The sequence below is a fragment of the Ananas comosus genome, linkage group 6 (assembly GCF_001540865.1).
Source record: "Ananas comosus cultivar F153 linkage group 6, ASM154086v1, whole genome shotgun sequence".
NCBI lineage: Eukaryota > Viridiplantae > Streptophyta > Magnoliopsida > Poales > Bromeliaceae > Ananas > Ananas comosus.
In genome coordinates this window covers 9,680,324-9,698,861 of record NC_033626.1, presented here as the reverse complement: position 1 = coordinate 9,698,861, position 18,538 = coordinate 9,680,324, and positions in this window count along the sequence as shown.

Genomic DNA, 18,538 nt, shown 5'->3' with positions numbered 1-18,538 from the left:
TTATAATTTTAAAATAATAATATTTTGCCTAATTAATCAACATTAAAATATTAATTAAATAATAATCTAATGAATAAATTAATTAATTAACCATACATATTGTTAGATAACCATGAATATTAATTAATTATTAATTTATTAACCATGAGCACTGTTAATTAATAAATTAATAAATTAATAAATTAACTAATCATAAATAATTTCATAAATTAATAAATTAATAAATTAATTATTTAATTAGTTAGATTGGTCAAGATATTAATTGGTTAATTAATATAAATATTTGTATTGCCTAAACACACTAATAATTAATTTTTTAATTAGTTAATTAATTATACATTTATACATATAGAGTCTGGCTGGAATATTATCGATAGCACCAAGGGCTTGGTGCTATCAAGTTTTTCACCGTTAGATTTAACCCTTTGATTATTTTTACTCGTTAGATTATACTATTTAACCAACCACTCACTCAATCTTATGAGGCTCACATCATCCTAACCATACATTTCTCAATTCAATGACTAAAAAACTGATAGTACCAATAGCTTGGTGCTATTAATAGTATTCCAGCCTAGTTCCATACATACATATATATGGTGCTATTAAATTTTCTGCCATTTGATTAAAAAATATGTGGTTAAAATAATATGGGCCCTTTAGGGTTGAGTGTGGTTAGTTGAATAGTATAATCGAACGGATGAAAATGATAAAAGAGGTAAATCTAATAGCAGAAAACTTGATAGCACCAAATGCTTCGTGCTATCAATAGTATACCAGTCGGANTCAGTGGAGCGTTTCCTCTGCTCTCTCCTTCGCGTCGTTCCCTCTTCCCTCTCCGTTTCATATGGTAGGTCGTTCTCTCTTCCCTCTCCGCCATATCATCTATCTCTCCTTTCCGTTACCTACTTCTCTTGTCGCTCCTTTCACTCTCTCATTTCCCTGGCTCGCCCTCTTCTCCCCTGCCTTTTTCTATCTTTTTTGAGATTGGTATTGGTATGGATGGGTTCTTCACCAACCTCACCTTTGGAATGGGCGAATTTCTTGCCGCATCTTCTATGAATCTATATCCCTAACCCTAACTATTGCTTTGGTACAAATAGGTTCCCACGCGAGCAGAGAGAGCGAGAGAAAGTGGGAGGAAAATTTCAAAACTTTAGGGAGCAGAAAGTGCAGTGCTAGAAATCCTAGAAAGCCTCATCATCTACACATAGCATTTGCAATCGTGGTGGTGTTGGGTTTGTTCTAATTTTCTCTTTGCAATTTACCATTTGTTTTTTGGTCATTCACCATCGTCAATGGATGGCTGAGATGGCTTTGAAGTTGTCTGAAGAAATCCTAATCTTTTTTAAAATTTATTTTATTTTTATTATATTCTTTTATTTTATATAAAAAAAAAATCTGAGATTGTATGAAAGGTGTTCTAGAGAATGCCTAAGAAAAGTTGTTAACATAGAGACACTAAATAAAGATCCATTAAAATCACAACATTTTTCCCATTTGATTCATTCACTATCTAAGTTCAAAGCAACATATTTTTCGAATTGCATTCAATTTTTCCTGTTAGCTCCTGTTCAGATATTTAAATTTCAGATTTTAGATTAATTTTTGTTGCAGCTTAGTTTCTTAATATCATGGTTAAAAAAAGGTGCCAAAGATGAGCAATTTGACTATTGTAAATTTTTATCATGTGGATTCCAAGAGTACATGGAGAAAATTTGATATTAAGAAAAATTGTGTCGCATCAATTTTATCCTTTTTTATATGTGGTTATAAGTTAATAATATTCATATTGCCATGGATGGTCCTTATAAGTTATTACAGGCCTTATTCGACGTTTATTTTTAGGATGGAGCTACGACACTCATCAAGTAGATAAGGTTTTCATTATTCATCTCTGAATAGGATCTATATGAATCTCGATATTGAGTTTCTCTATGTTTCACGTAATTGAAATAGCAGCACTCTTCAATTTAGGTGTAAAGGTTCTTATTTGCTAAAATTCTTTTATGGGAGGGACAAAGACTATTTTGATTGATGGACTCTGATATCTTTTCTATTATTCCTTTAAAAATGGTTTTGCTTTTTTTTTCTTTTTGAGATTATTTTTTTGATATAAAGTTGTCGATGGATATAAAATATGATACTGAAATGCTTCCTCTTTCTTTAGCCTAGCAAAATGATTTGGTACTAGAATCATAGTTTCTTCTTCTTTAGGAATATTTTGAGCCCTTATTATGCAGGAAAGATGGATGAAGTCTTTCCAACCTTGATCATTGTGTTTGATCCGCTATTTTCTTAAGTTATGCCTTTTAATTTGAAGATTGAGGTTCTGAATTTAAGAAGGCATCTACAGTTATTTTAATACTGATTTAAGGAAAGTAAGATTTATTTTATTTAGCTTTAACATTTAGATAAGCTTACAATAGTAAGCCCAACAATTTACGGCATTACAAGGCTGCAGCCTGCAGCGACGTGGGCAAGGCCGGTGTCAGGTGCCGGGGCTGCGATGGGCCATCCCATATTGAGAGCTTGACATGACAAGATTCTCTTTATAATCTTACACTAAATGATGTTCAGAGTACTTAGGTGAATCTCTTCACTGCGTGAACCTTAATGAGTTGCTAAAGAGAGTACTTTCATATATTGTTGCTTCAATTAAATTTTTCACAATTTTTATCATTTGCTTCACTTGGGTATAAATATTTAATGAAGTAGAAACTTATTCTTTTCGATCTGCAATTTAAATTATTTTGTTCATTAGTACTGCTTGATTCGTATATATATTTGAATGCTTATTATGGTAAGTTGCTATAGTTTTTCTGCTCAACAATTTTTTTTTACATTTGAATCAACTCTCTCTGAAATGATTCTCTATTAGTTGAGAAATAAGTTCTACTTTGATAAATTCTTAGTTGTGAATAGATAATCCATATGAAACTATTGCCACCATTACAGAAGCTAAATGTTAATTGTTAAGACAACAAAATTGCATTTATATTTGCTAACTGGATATGTATAAGAGGTGTGAAAGGGAAGCAAATGCGGCATAGGAGACAAAGAGTACACAACTTTTAGTAGAGTATTTTAGAAATTTAAAAAAAAAATGCCCCATTGTTTTTTTATGCCCTGTATTATTCTGGATTTTGGGAGATGCTATTTTCACTACTTTTGCAGTTCTCTTTCCTAATGTGCTAAAGGTAATTTTGTTTCTGTGACGCCCCGACTTCCCAGGGGTAACCCATCCTAGGACTACTCCCGTCCTAGCACGCTTAACTCTCTTAACCTCTTGGGCCTTGCCACCACCCAAAATGCTTAAGCCGGGTTAAGAGTTTAGCCCTATTATATCTCATATATAGAACTATCTGGGGTCTCACAGTTTCTTGATGTACAATATGTTATTTTCCTTTGAAATTTTAGAAGATTGTTTTGTTGCTATTTCTATTTTCTCCTACTTCTCTTCAGCTACCTTAATTTTAGGTATGAAAATATCTTGACTATTTGCAATGCTCTCTACCCACCGCAACGCGTGGGTTTCTACACTAGTATATATAAACAGAGAGAGAGTGAGAGGTCCACGTGGACCTATCACTCCACATAGTCTACGAGGCTAAGTGCAGCCTCGTGGACCGCGCTATTTCCCAACTCTCGGTGCGCCGTGATTTTCTTCCTCATCGCTCCTCCTCCTTTCTTCTTTCCCGCAGCTCCATCTCTATGTTTTCTTCAAAATTGAATGGGTAAGCTTGCTCGACTGCTCACAAGAAGGTGTAGGGATCTGTGGAGCCGTGGTCGCGCGACGCCATTTCAAGAAATTTCATATTTCCACAGGCGCCCAATCCAAATTTTATTGACAAATTTTATCTTTCCACCGTTGGTCAATCCGAATTTTTCAAAATATATTTCGCCACTAAATTCGAATTTTTCGGAATATAATGCAGCGAAAACCCTTTTGATCGCAAAGACTCGGAGCAAGGAAAAAAATGCATTTTGTTCTGATTTTTTGAAAACAAAATTCATAAACGAAGCATTTTATACATTGTGACTGTTGTTTGCGGATAATTTGCATATTATTCGTGAATTAACTAACTAAGCTGCTGAAAAGGTAGGAATGATTGTAAAAATATTTGAGGAATTAAGGACCAGCTGCAATTTACCCAACCGAAGGAAATGCAGAAACGCGGCTTTATGTGACAGGGATCGCTGTCGGGAGGGTGGGGGCGCGGAGTTTCCGTCACTCGCTCGTCCTTTCTTTTCTCGTACCACTAGAGAGTAGAGAGTCTATTCGGCCTATCCGTTAAAAATATAATTTTTGCATAATTAATTTTAATTTTAAATTTTAATTTGGGCTAAAAATTTTAGATTGTTTGGCTGATTTTAAATAAAAGTAATTTTTTTAAAGTAATTTTGTCTGACTGTTTAGTAAATTATTTTGCTGCCTGCAAATAATAATTTTTTTTACTAAAATTTATTTTCAAATAATTCAATTTTTAAATTTTAATTAAAAAATTAAAATTTTAAATTTGAATTTTGAACTAGAATTTAAATTTTTATATTTGAATTTGAAATCTAAATTTGAATGTTGAAACTTAAAATTTAAATTTTGAACTTTGAAATTTAAAATTAAAATTTGAAATTTGAAGTTGAAATTTGAAGCTGAAAATATAAAACTTAAAATTTCAAAATTTAAAATTTAAAATTTAAAATTTGATATTTGAATTTTAAATTTTAAATTTTATATTAAAATTTGAATTTGTATTTAATATTTGAATCCAAAATTAAAATTAAAATTTAAAATTTCAGTCCAAAATCAAAATTAGATTTCAAGAAGCAAATTTGACTGCTTCTGATTTTGGACCTTTAAAATTAAAAATTTTTAAAAACTGTAATCAAATTTGAAAATAAAATTACTTTTGCCACAAAATCACTTTCCAGAATTTAGACCAAAATACATACAAAATAGTTTCCTATGACCCTGTTTGTTTTTTATGACTAGTATTGTAATTTTTACCAAATTTAAAGTGTAAATTAAAATAATTTTTCTGATAAATTAGAATTTACGTAACAATTACTCATGTTTTGTTGTCTGTTTGTATAACTACAAAATTGGAGCTTGTTTGTATAACTGTTTGTTGGATAGAAAATGAATAATGCAAAATTTTAAAATATTAAAAAATAAGTTAATTTATTATTACTATTTTTTATTAATAATTGATTTTAATTTGGACTAAACCGAAGACAATTATGCTGTTTTAAAAAATTTAAATTCCGGTCAAGAAAAAAGAATTATAATAAATCAAACAACAAATGAATATTTGCTGATGAAAGCGACCTCACTTACTTTTAGTGACCGTTTAGTTGTATATAGTTGCAACTACATTGTAGTTATAATTTCATTACTACAACAAAATTAGATTATAGAGATATATTTTTGGGATACTTTTGTATAAGTGTTCTATTTATGCCATTTTTTTTAAAAAAAAAAATTACTAAGGTTTAAATATAAAGCCCAATCTAATTAAAAATAAAAAGTTCCTCTACTTATCCAACCTCATCCAGCCCACTCGATCCAATTACAAATAGAAAAAGAATGAAAAAAGAAAAATTGGTCACCATCTCCCCTTCTCCTCCTTCACGACTGTAACCAACGAAGTTGGGTTTCGATGGCTGGAGTTCAACCGCGAGAATCTTGCAGCGATTGTACAGGGCTACGATCGCCACGTGTCTCTCCACCACAGGTCGCTGGAGGAGTGGGTGCCAAACATCAAGACAGCCCTATATATAGTGACCCCACATATAGCAACACTTTAAAAAAGTGTCGGTAATTTAGCCAATAGCATTTTTTTTATCTATACCAACATTTAAAAGTGTTGCCATACACTATTTTTGTTGTAATACATGCAAATACAAATTTAGTGTTTAGTTTAATATATTTAACTCCAATTGCTGCAGTAGGCAGGAGAAGGCCCAATTGTAGCAGTTGGAACTACGTTTAAATTGATTGCAATTCCAACTGCGACAGTTGGAGGGAGTAAGTTTAAGTAAAAGATAAAATTACATCCCTAATTATTTTTTAAACAAAAAATATTTTTGTTTTTTACATTGTAGGTAATCTTACCATTATATATGTAAAATAATAAAAAGTAGCTTTTTCGGTAATTAAAAAAAACCAATTTAAAAATTATTTCTCAACTACATGCAACCAAATAAATTATTTATAATTACAACGCTTTCTACTATATCCAACAAAACATGACGCATGTAGTTGTAATTACTGCATTTTTAACTATATACATCTTCAACTACACTGCATTTATAATTACATCTAACTATGGCCCTGTTTGGATGGTTATTTTTTTGGAGTAAAGTATAACTATGCTGTGGGTGTAGGAAAAAAATCCTAAGAGGTATTTGGATGCTTCAAAAATACCCCAACAAAATAGGGTATAGTTAAACTACACCCTAAAAAACAGAGTAAAAGTAACCTCTAAAATTTTCTCTGGAAAAAAAATTACGCTAATTTTTTTGGGCCGCCTCCCCACTCGCCCAACTTTCTCTGGCGCTTCTCTCTCCCTCCCATTACCCTCTCCACGTTTCCTCCCATCCTCTCTCTCTCACCTGAACCGCGTCTCTCTCACCTCAGCCGCCGCCGACGCCGCCGCCGTGGATCTCGGCCACCGCCGTTGCCATCTCTCGGGCTGCCGCCGCCGCTCTCCACTGCCATCTCGTGCGCTGCTACTGCCGAAGTCACTATCACCTCGGCTGCCGTCGCCGCCGCACTAACCTCGGCCACCATTTTCTTGCCTCGATCTTGTCTCGCCCTTCTCGCCCCTCGCCTTGCAATGGCCGGAGAAGGGCAGCCCCATTTCGCTCCTCCAACAGGTAACAAAGAAATGATCTGATTTTTTTTTTTTTTTTCAATAGGTTAGATTTTGATTGATTCATTAATCTTCATTAGGTCTTTATGTAAGAATTGATATCTGTAACACATGAACTCTATCTTCTGCCTTTCATGGTGGCAGGATTTAGCCATAGTATGCCAGCTGTTAATTTGAGTTTGCAATAATTTCTTTTGTGACTCCAAATGAGTTGGTTGATGATTAAAGCAGGCCATTAGGACTTAGATGAAGTGCTAATTGTTTATCCTTTTTGATAGTTCCGACTACCCTGCAACTTGATGAATAACGGCGATACTCAGAGAAAACGAGGTTTTATACTTATATGTAGGATGGTCATTCTGCTGTTTTCTCAGGAGGCAGAGCAATAATGCATAGTTAATTATGTTATGACTACGTCTAGTTTATACTGGTTTCTGTTGGCCATGGCTAAAAAATCTGATGATGAAATGTCAAGCATGCCTGTGACTAGAGAGGCGCAAAGATTTATTCGCCAGTTTTAGTTATATTGTTGTAGATATCCCAAATTGGATGGAAGGGGAATCTGTGAAAATCTTGTTAGGTGAGTTCCTTTGATGAACTTGTTGTATGTTTTAAATTTGGTTTGAACCGGCCGGCTGATCTAATTGGTCGAACCATTACCAAGTGCTCAGGTCAGTCCTTGTTAACACATGAAACTCTAGGAGTTCAAAAAACAGCATCAAGCCAAATGTCTTTATTCTTTATGCTTGATCATTTATCAGCTGGTCAAAAAACAATGGACACATTCTTAGGATGCTAAAATGTGTGCTTGAAGTTTATTTTTTTGCATTTATAAGCGATTATTGGGTTAATTTTTGGTCAGGCTATGTTAGAATAAAGTCCAGATTTGGGTTTATTTTTGTCTTCAATTTGTGTTCAATGTAAGCTAGATGGTCAATTTGTTTAGGCCCGTAGAAGCTTCAGTTTGTGTTCAATTTATTCCTTTTGTAATTATTTTGTTCATATTTGTATGTATTCAAATATTGTCACACACGGTTTGTCGTGGTTAGAATAGCCTTCTCAAACTAATTTTTCAAAATTTTCAAATTTATTCCTTTTGTAGCCTTTCCAACGGCTAATTTTTCCTTTTGTAGCCTTTCCAACGGCTAATTTTTCAAATTTTAATTTTTAAATTTTAAATTTTAAAATTATTTAATAGTTAATAATTTTAATTTTAATTTTAAACTTTTATTTTAAATTTTTAGATCTTAAAGTCATTTTAATAGTTAATAATTTAAGTTTAAACTCTCAAGACTAATTTTTTAAGATTATCAGAAATTCTGTAGAATTGTATAATGTGTATCCAAACAGCTTTTAAAATAAACTCGTGGAATTTTTTTGGAGTTACAGAATACTTCATTTTATTTGGACCAAAACTACGGTATTTAAACTCTATGAAATTTATTTACTGCTCATCCAAACAGGGCCTAAACGATCTCTTACTTTTGTATGAAACAACCATATAGTAACCCCTCACTTTTTTTTTTTCTTTTTTTTCATTTGAAACCTAAGTATTTTATTAATATAATTTAGTTTATATTTCTAATAAATGAAGCGATGTCATTCAACCTTTTCTTTCGTCCTACCCTTCTCTTTAAAAACAAGAATGAGCGTGGAGTTTCCGAGAGAAAGTACTCGGGATCGGTTTGCACGAATTTTGACGTCCCGTCGAGACCACACCTCTGTGCATCAACGGTTGGAGTTGTTGGCACGTCATGTCCGCGAAGTTGGGGTTTTTTCTTTTTTTTTTTTTTGGTAGGAGATATATTTTTTCCACACACAAATCTCTAAATTTTTATTTTCATAACTAAATTTGTAAAATTTTATTCGAGCGTTCAACAAAAATTATTATTTGTGCATTCAAAAATATATGTAAATCTTTACTCACCCATTCAAAAATTTAAAAACTCTTTTTAGATTTTTAATGTTTAAAAAAAATGAATAAGACATGAAAATATTAACTATTAGTGTAAGTAGATCGTAAGAATTATACCTACTTTTAAGATCTACATATAGCATTGTTCATAGTTCAATAAATTATTCTTTTTAGTTAAAGCTATTAATTATATAACCATTGTGGTTGCACGTTTTGTATATAATTTTATAATGCTTCAAATCGCAATTTTTTTATTTCAAATATAAAAAAGCAGGAAAAATTGAAATAAGGTTTACCATATTTTTCAATTTTCAGGCTTAATCATCAAATTGAGAAAGAAAATTGGATTTTATTCAAGGTCCATTTGGTTCAATGTAAAATCATGACAATATAATTTTAATCAAAAAAAATTTTCTATGGAAAAAAAAAGTTTTATGTTTTGTGGTATTTAGTTTGTGGGGAAATTTTTTTTTTCCATCAATATTTATTTGGTTGAAAGAAAGTAATTCATTTTTGTTTGATTCGGTGCCAAAAAAATAAATGAAAAATTTTTACGCAGCTTGAGTTTTCATTTTCCACCGAAAAATAGCGAAAAATAAAAATTTTAATTTTTTACTTTTACAGAAAAATACTTTTACCTCAAAGCAAAACAAAGGAAAAGGCATTTTTCATACTGAAAATAAGTTTTCAATTCATTTTACGCCGAACCAAACATACCCTTAATTATTTTGAAGTCATTCATAACTATAAGTATGACATCCGATCAGAACGGTTGCCTAATCAATAATTTCGCTTGAGAAAAAGGGGTTTACTGAATATTTTTATAAAGTTTTAAAAAATTAATTAGTAAAATTGAGAGCTCACATATGTTATTTTGCAAAAGAGCTCAAATCTTAGAAAAACGCTTCATTATAATAGGTACACCAAAAAAGATTTTACCTCAAACCAATGATATTGTGCTAAGTGAAATAGAGAAGAATCCGATTAGAAGTAAAATGGTAATAGCATAATAAATTGGTGCTTTAAAAAAATTTTCTTGCACTTTTATGTAATAATATGAAGATATTTAATCAGTCAAAAATCCTACAATTGTAATTGAGAAGACTTTCTCCAAGTCCTGGTGGGTCCACTCAACTCTTCTCTTTTAATTAATCAAGCCTCAACTTTTCTCCAAAAATAATAATAATAATAATAATAATAATAAGCCTCAACTTCTAATTTTTTAATTGAAATTTTATACCTAGTTAAAATAAAAAATTTTTCGAATTTAAAGAGTTCACTAATTATTAACCATTATTTATTTAGTTTTGTCTACTAAAAAAAAGACTATTTGAGTCAGAAAGCTTTGAAAAAGCTTCAATTTGTGTTCCTGTGGTATAACATATTTTTTACCTTATTATTCTGTAGTTCAAAAAATTACACTTAACGACTGTTGGTGAGACCAGCCGTCTTTAGAGCAAGTGGTTGGTACCCGAGGTCCCAAGTTCGAATCCTAATTAATTCACATTTCCAGCTAAGTTTATTTCTTAATGAAATAAACGAAACGGATAGCGTGCTACCTATCTCTTAAAAAAAAAAAAAACTACTGTTGGTGGGTTTGCTGAAAATTATCGCAGTCTTACATGTAGCACGATCTAAATCATCTGCCAGTAGGTGTGCTGTCGTCCTCCGATTCTGCGGAAGTTGGAGATTACGGGAGCTGAGGGTGGTGGAGATTACGTTATACCAACTCTTCATGAATTATGTTACAATTACTCTTATTAGACTACGTTACGGTTATTGCTTCGCTTTAGATGCAAAGTATTGATGGAATGGGGTTTGTGGTGCCATGTTCGGATCCCTCTTTCTATAGTTGTCTTCGCCTTTTGTAGATGCGCCGTCGCGATTGTCGGAGTAACTCCTGCGATTCGACACCCTCCTTTCCTTTCACTGCTACCCTAGCTTCTCGCTTTTGGTCATGTCTATTTGAATTTCAAATAGTCAATTCATTTGAACCCCCCTTCCGTTCGCCAAAATGAGTATGTTCAGGTGCGATACCGAAATTTAAACTAGCTGCTCTTTGGCATATCTCCCTGCCGACATTCCTTGCGGAGCGGGCACTTATTTTGGGGACATCTCCTACGGCACTTTTTTTCGGTGTTAACAATGACCCTTTTTTTTCCGGTGTTCACAACTACTCTGTGATTTTATTCTGATTTCACCGTTAGGATTCATTGTTAAACAATATAGAGTGCAGCTAGGATGCTTGTGGAAGCACGGAGGGCTCCGTGCTTCCACTTTGTTTTCGATGTTCGGACTTTCGAATCGATGATCGGCTCCGTTAGACTTGATCTAGAGTATTTGAAGTATCTAGAAAATAAATTTTGCGATTTTTCGATATCATTTGCCTAGTGATCGAAGTGGTTCAAAATCAACGGCTAAAAATAAAAATCTTACAAAATATGATGACATGACATTAAAATTTTAGATCAAAGTTATTGATCTTGTTTTATATGGTATAAAAAATTTTCTATCAAAATTTCATATTATTTGGATATTTCTACACCGTTAAACTTGCAACCGGCTCACCACGGCCGTTAAAATTATTGATTTTGAGCCCCTTCGATCACTAGGCAAATGATATCGAAAAATCACAAAATTTATTTTCTAGGTACTTCAAATACTCTAGATCAAGTCTAACGGAGCCGATCGTCGATTCGAAAATCCGAACATTGAAAACAACTTGAAAACACGGAGGGCTCCGTGCTTCCATAAGCATACCAGCCCACTCAACAATATATATTATTTTATAGTTTTCAAAAAATTACTTTCTATCCTATTTAAGGATGGAATTTTTTTTGGTGAAATAATAATATAACAACATAATAGTTAAGTACGACGTTTTAATCACAGGATGGCAAAGTAAAAATGCCCTATACCACATGGAAGTAAATTGAAGTTTGTCCTCAATTTTTTTACAGTATTTTTAATTTTTTGACTAAAATTACTTAATTCTAAAAAAAAAAAAGATATTGCAAAAGGTCTCAAATATTAGAAAAGGATTAACTACATACAATTTTCTGTAAACATATCGAATAGCATATATATCTTTACAAAATTTAACTTTTTATTTTATCCCTACAAACTATTAGGATATGTTAGAAAAATAGTTAAACATGAGTAAAATACTTAACCCTATTTTGTAAATGAGTTAAATTGACATTTTTACCCCTCTTATATTATTAGGTAAAAAAATTTTTCACAGGACATTTTTGTATAATTTTAATAGTTGGGACTTTGGAGAGATATATTTATAAAAGCAAAAAGTCATTTCACTTAATTACTGTTAAAAAATAAACAATACTCTAATTGTAACAAATTAGAGAGACAAATATGAATATCACTAGATTTTTACAGAAATAAAATTAGAAAATTAAATTTTGTAAAAATATATTCGTGATCCAATATGTTTACAGGGAGTTATATGTAATTAATTCAAAAAAAAAAAGTTGTTAAGGGGGCTATTTCCACAACGGCCTATTGTTGAGAGAGTCTTGTACAATTTCACCTTTTCTTTTTTAGCAATATATATTGGTACACTGACCGTCCTTAAAGCAAGTAGCAAAGGGCTTGATTGTTGATACTCGAGCTCCAAGTTCGAATTCTAGTTGATTCATATTTCCAGCTAAATTTATTTTTAAATGAAATAAACGCAGCAGATAGCATGCTGCCCATCTCTCAAAATGTGTACCCCTTGGTCCTTTGTGGAACACATTTAACCACTTGGCTTTTTTTTTTATTTAATTTTTTTTTCTAAAATCCCAAATGATTGGTTTGAACTGTGGAATCAAAAGGATAAGATATATACCTTTTTAAGGAATGTATTGATAATTTTTTTCTTATTTTCGTCGTGCGGATAAATTTTAGATCAATCACATTTCCAGCTTGGTGGTTGGTATCCGAGATCCCAAATTCGAATTCTAGTTAATTCACATTTTCAGCTAAGTTTATTTCTAAATGAAATAAACGAAGCGGGTAGCGTGCTACTTATCTCTAAAAAAAAAAAAAACATGTACAATTTTTTCATATTAATTTGCTTTGTTGAAAGTTGGTCAGTGGCCTCCAATAGTTCAAAAGATAAATTTTATGTACGTGTATCAATCAATAAATTGGAAGAGTGTAGGGGCCATCTAGGCAATTTGCTTGCCATCATAATTCTAATTTACCAAACAAGTCCTTAAAAACTAAAAACTAATGCTTATATATGACTATCGGTGTTCTGCTATAAGTTTATTATAAATTTATAATATTATTTTTATATATTACTAATGTATATACAGTTTAAAAATATTAAATAAACTTACCAATATATTAATATTCCACGAAGATAATATTATAAGAGACCTAAAAAGTTTCTCATTATACAATGACAAAAAGAGATGATACACGAAGAACTAATTCTTCAATAAAGACGAAAGTCTTATTAATTTATTTTAAAACTTTGATTACAATATCCTATCGCAATACCTATATATATATAGACGATATCCAAATCCTATTGGATGAAGAAAATAAATTCTAATATATCTATAAACCTAATTACAAAGAAATAATCAAATAATCAGACTAAAAAAAAAAAAAATAGAAATTTCGAAAATAACCTAAAAATGCAAAGAGAAAGACCGAAACAATTAAATTTGGGTCTCAAACTCGGCCAGAACGGCTTTGTCTTTCGACGTGTAGATTTTGAAAAGTGATTCAGCGGATATTTGGGTGAAAAGTTATGACCATTTACAAATTTCTCGCACTAATTGTAAAAATTATTCAAACTCAAGAAATTTTTGACTTAACTTGGTTGAGTCGCATTTTTGCAGAAATTCTAATGTCAAATTGGCCGCATCAGATATACAACAACATCTGCAAGTACATATATAGGACAAGATTACTCTTTAATTGCCTAACTGTAANACAAAAATATTCCTACGATATTAAATTTTAATTTTAAAAAATAATTTTTAGGAAATTAAGTCTTTGTGGGAAATTTTAAATTAATTTGTAAAACAAACAGGCCCTTATTAGAGAGAGATTTCATTTCTTCCAAAAAGTTTAGGGTTTGGAATAAGATACTTATATATATATAATCCCTCTACAATCCTCATGTTGTAAGCTGGTCTCTGTGTTTCTCATTTACACAGCTTAGTTTTTGAATTTTGGTAAATTAATCTTGCACTCTAATCCTCAAACATTATAAAAATTATTAAGTTTTGCTATAAAATATTATTTTTAATCTTACTCGGACTAAATTGTAAATACGTTGGAAATTTTTTAAAATGGATAACATAATGATTTAATAAAATTAAGATTGAATTAAATTAGTCTCTTTAATTGTGACTTGATAAAATTCAGCTCATGCAAAAGCTTAAATCTTTTAGATCTAAAGTTATAATATATATGTCAATCGTATTCACGTGCAAACTCTCAATAAAAGTTGAATAATCATATTGTTATTTAAATAAAAAGTACAAAAATTAACCTACTTATAATATCATGATAGTAAAGGACTATTTATTCACTCATTCCACTCAATAAAAGTTTCATAATTATTTCTTTTGTTTTGGTGGTGATGACACTTAGATTCTAAGAAAGAAAAGGACACAAAAATAATGAGTAATCAGTAGGACACAAGGAATCCATTGGTTGCAACATAGTGAGGGGTTGGTGAGAAATAATATTTTTGGTCCAAAAAAATTATTAAACAAACCAAGTTGAGTCACCATTCCAACCATAATTATTTCTTCTTTAATTAAGACAACCTCCTTAATCAACTGACCTTTTATTTATATATAATATAATATAATATAATATATATATATATAGTACTTCATATAGTACCACAAAAAAAGAAATAAAAAAAAAATCAACATTATTTAATGGGATCTAAAAAAAAGATCTAGATATATATGTATATATAATATAAATGCATGGCATAAGGCACAGTAGTATTTTATTTTCGAGTTGTGGCCACATCTCACTTGTCCATAACTATTGAAGAGATTCAACCACTAATTTAGTAAACCAATAATATATTATCACTGGTTGTTATTTATCGCAGTTGTTTAAAAATTCAAATATATCACCACTTTCTTCATATTTCTAGAAATAATTGTAGTTAGAAATATGAAACAACTAAGTTTCGAATCTAAAATCTTAAGTACTAATTATTAAATTTTTAAACAACTGCGATAAATAACAACCAGTGATAATATATTATTGGTTTACTAAATTAGTGGTTGAATCTCTTCAATAGTTATGGACAAGTGAGATGTGGCCACAACTCGAAAATAAAATACTACTGTGCCTTATGCCATGCATTTATATTATATATACATATATATCTAGATCTTTTTTTTAGATCCCATTAAATAATGTTGATTTTTTTTTTATTTCTTTTTTTGTGGTACTATATGAAGTACTATATATATATATATTATATTATATTATATTATATATAAATAAAAGGTCAGTTGATTAAGGAGGTTGTCTTAATTAAAGAAGAAATAATTATGGTTGGAATGGTGACTCAACTTGGTTTGTTTAATAATTTTTTTGGACCAAAAATATTATTTCTCACCAACCCCTCACTATGTTGCAACCAATGGATTCCTTGTGTCCTACTGATTACTCATTATTTTTGTGTCCTTTTCTTTCTTAGAATCTAAGTGTCATCACCACCAAAACAAAAGAAATAATTATGAAACTTTTATTCAGTGGAATGAGTGAATAAATAGTCCTTTACTATCATGATATTATAAGTAGGTTAATTTTTGTACTTTTTATTTAAATAACAATATGATTATTCAACTTTTATTGAGAGTTTGCACGTGAATACGATTGACATATATATTATAACTTTAGATCTAAAAGATTTAAGCTTTTGCATGAGCTGAATTTTATCAAGTCACAATTAAAGAGACTAATTTAATTCAATCTTAATTTTATTAAATCATTATGTTATCCATTTTAAAAAATTTCCAACGTATTTACAATTTAGTCCGAGTAAGATTAAAAATAATATTTTATAGCAAAACTTAATAATTTTTATAATGTTTGAGGATTAGAGTGCAAGATTAATTTACCAAAATTCAAAAACTAAGCTGTGTAAATGAGAAACACAGAGACCAGCTTACAACATGAGGATTGTAGAGGGATTATATATATATAAGTATCTTATTCCAAACCCTAAACTTTTTGGAAGAAATGAAATCTCTCTCTAATAAGGGCCTGTTTGTTTTACAAATTAATTTAAAATTTCCCACAAAGACTTAATTTCCTAAAAATTATTTTTTAAAATTAAAATTTAATATCGTAGGAATATTTTTGTGTCGTATGTATTTCAGAATATCTGAAATTATATCATTTATGTGTTTAGTTCAATATGAGAAAAAATGAGCTGTATTAATAAGTTTTCTAGGATACCTTATTAATAGAGATTAAGACTATACATTATTTTATACTGAACATGATGATAAATATTGAATTTAATTGGAAAGAGTATTTTAATTGTTGGATTTTATCCGATAATAAATTTTGTTGATAACAAATAAATTTTGGATTTAATTTGTTATTTAGCAATTTCAGGCTGTAATTGAATTTAAAGTGACTCAAGCTGAACAGGATTTGATCAAAGGTAACCATTCAATTAATTTGTTCAAATTGGTCCGGATAAGATCAATTGTACCAAATTGGATGCAAGTGCCACAATAATAATTTGGAGGACTTCTTTACAATTTATCAGATTTGAGCCGGTCAATCTAGTCAAGTTGACCAATTCACCTTTTGGGTTTGATTTGAGCTTAATGTCAAATTAGCCATTATTTTAATATGGCATGAAAGATATTTGATATATAATATAAATTCAAAAATGATTTTATTATGGCATGAATTTAAAAATATGAAATATGATATAAATGAGTTTTATATGTATGGTATTATTTCAAAAGTTTTTACAAATGTGGAATGAATTCAAAATTTTTTTCATTTGTAATATTAATTTAAAAGGATTTTATAAATTTGGCATAATTTCAAATGAGCTTTTCAATATAGTAATATTTCAAATAGGTTTTGCAAATGTGGTATGAATTTGAATTTATTTTGGAATTAATTCAAATGCATTTGCAAATATGGCTAAAATTCAAATTGAAATCAATTATGATTTAATTATACTTTTGTTCTATTTTTGAAATGATGGCTAGTGTATTTAAAGAGGGGCTTGGATGTTGTTTGGGATACAACTTTAAAACAATTCTGTAAATGTTAATTGTTCATTAATTTGTAATTATGAGTTTTATTGAGAGGTTATAAAAGAAGTTTTGTGTGACGCTTTGGTCTTGTCCTATTCAAAAGGCCAAGTAATAGTGAAATCGGTACCTGAAGGAGAAGAAGGACCGGACTGGAGTAGGCAGAAAGGCCGAATCAGGATAAATCATCTGTGTTATCTGAGTTTGATTTTCTTCTTTTATTTGGTTGTGCAATGTTTATCTTAATTTAATTTTATTTGAGTTTTTAGTTGTCCCCTTCCTCTTACTCCCCTCTTAGGCTTCGTTTGGGATTGTGGGGTGATTGCGTTACGTGCGGTGAGAAAGTACGTTGGAAAAATACCCTGTTTGTTTCTGTACGTAATATTGCGTTCCGCATATCGCGATGAGTCAGTTATAATATATTCTTTGCAGTCCCACCGGAGAACGCAGAAGCATATCCCTATATATTTTTTCCTCAACTCTATTTTATCTAATAGCATTAGATAGACTTCAATACCAAACTAAGCCTTAGTTGCCGTTTGATCCTTAAAAAAGGAGTGTTGAATTTTGAGTTATCTGTTTAATTAGTCGGTAGGAGATATCGTGACAATTATAACAAATTTCCATCGTATCTTGTAACCGACAGCTTCCAATTTTAAATAAATTTTGTCACAATCTGATTTGACTATATTGATAGTCTAATTATATATATATATATATATATATTTTGCAAACTTTGGTTATGATTATATTTTATTATTATTATTATTATTATTATTATTATTATTATTTTGACGTTGTTTGGTTTGAGATATCTATGCAAAATATCTGTAATACGTAATTGCTTATTAGTTCTTCACATTATTCTAAAGACTAATATTCTTAAGATAAGACAATATAATACAAATTATTAAAGCTGTCCAAAATATCTGATATACCATATTTGATCCCGACCCTACCCAAATCCGATAAAAAAATGAATAATATACGGATAAAAAAAATTATCCACTAAAATTTCGAGTATGGTCCGGATACTTTATATCTATACCCGATTTGGATCCGACCCGAACCCGATCTTCTAATGGATAGGGTGCTAAAGAGTTTTCAAATTCAAACCCAGAACCGGACTCGAACTTAGACCTGGTAAAATACTTCCATAGTAAATAAAAAAAATTTGAAGTTCAGTAATCAATTTTAATAGGACTTATAAATGAAGGGTATCTGTATATTTTCATTCTTAGTGAAAATTCTAGTCTTTTTATTTACTCATTTTTTAATTTTTTTATTTTACTCTTTTTTTTAAAAATTCTAGCCGTTTACTGTTTGATTTTTTCTTTTGAACGAATTTTATTGGATTATATGCAACTAATTAGAACATGAGTTTTTATAGTGATTGGTTTATGGTTTATTCATAAACTGTTTAATAAAATTTATATAAAAAAAATGCATATGGTTATCCATACTTGATCTAA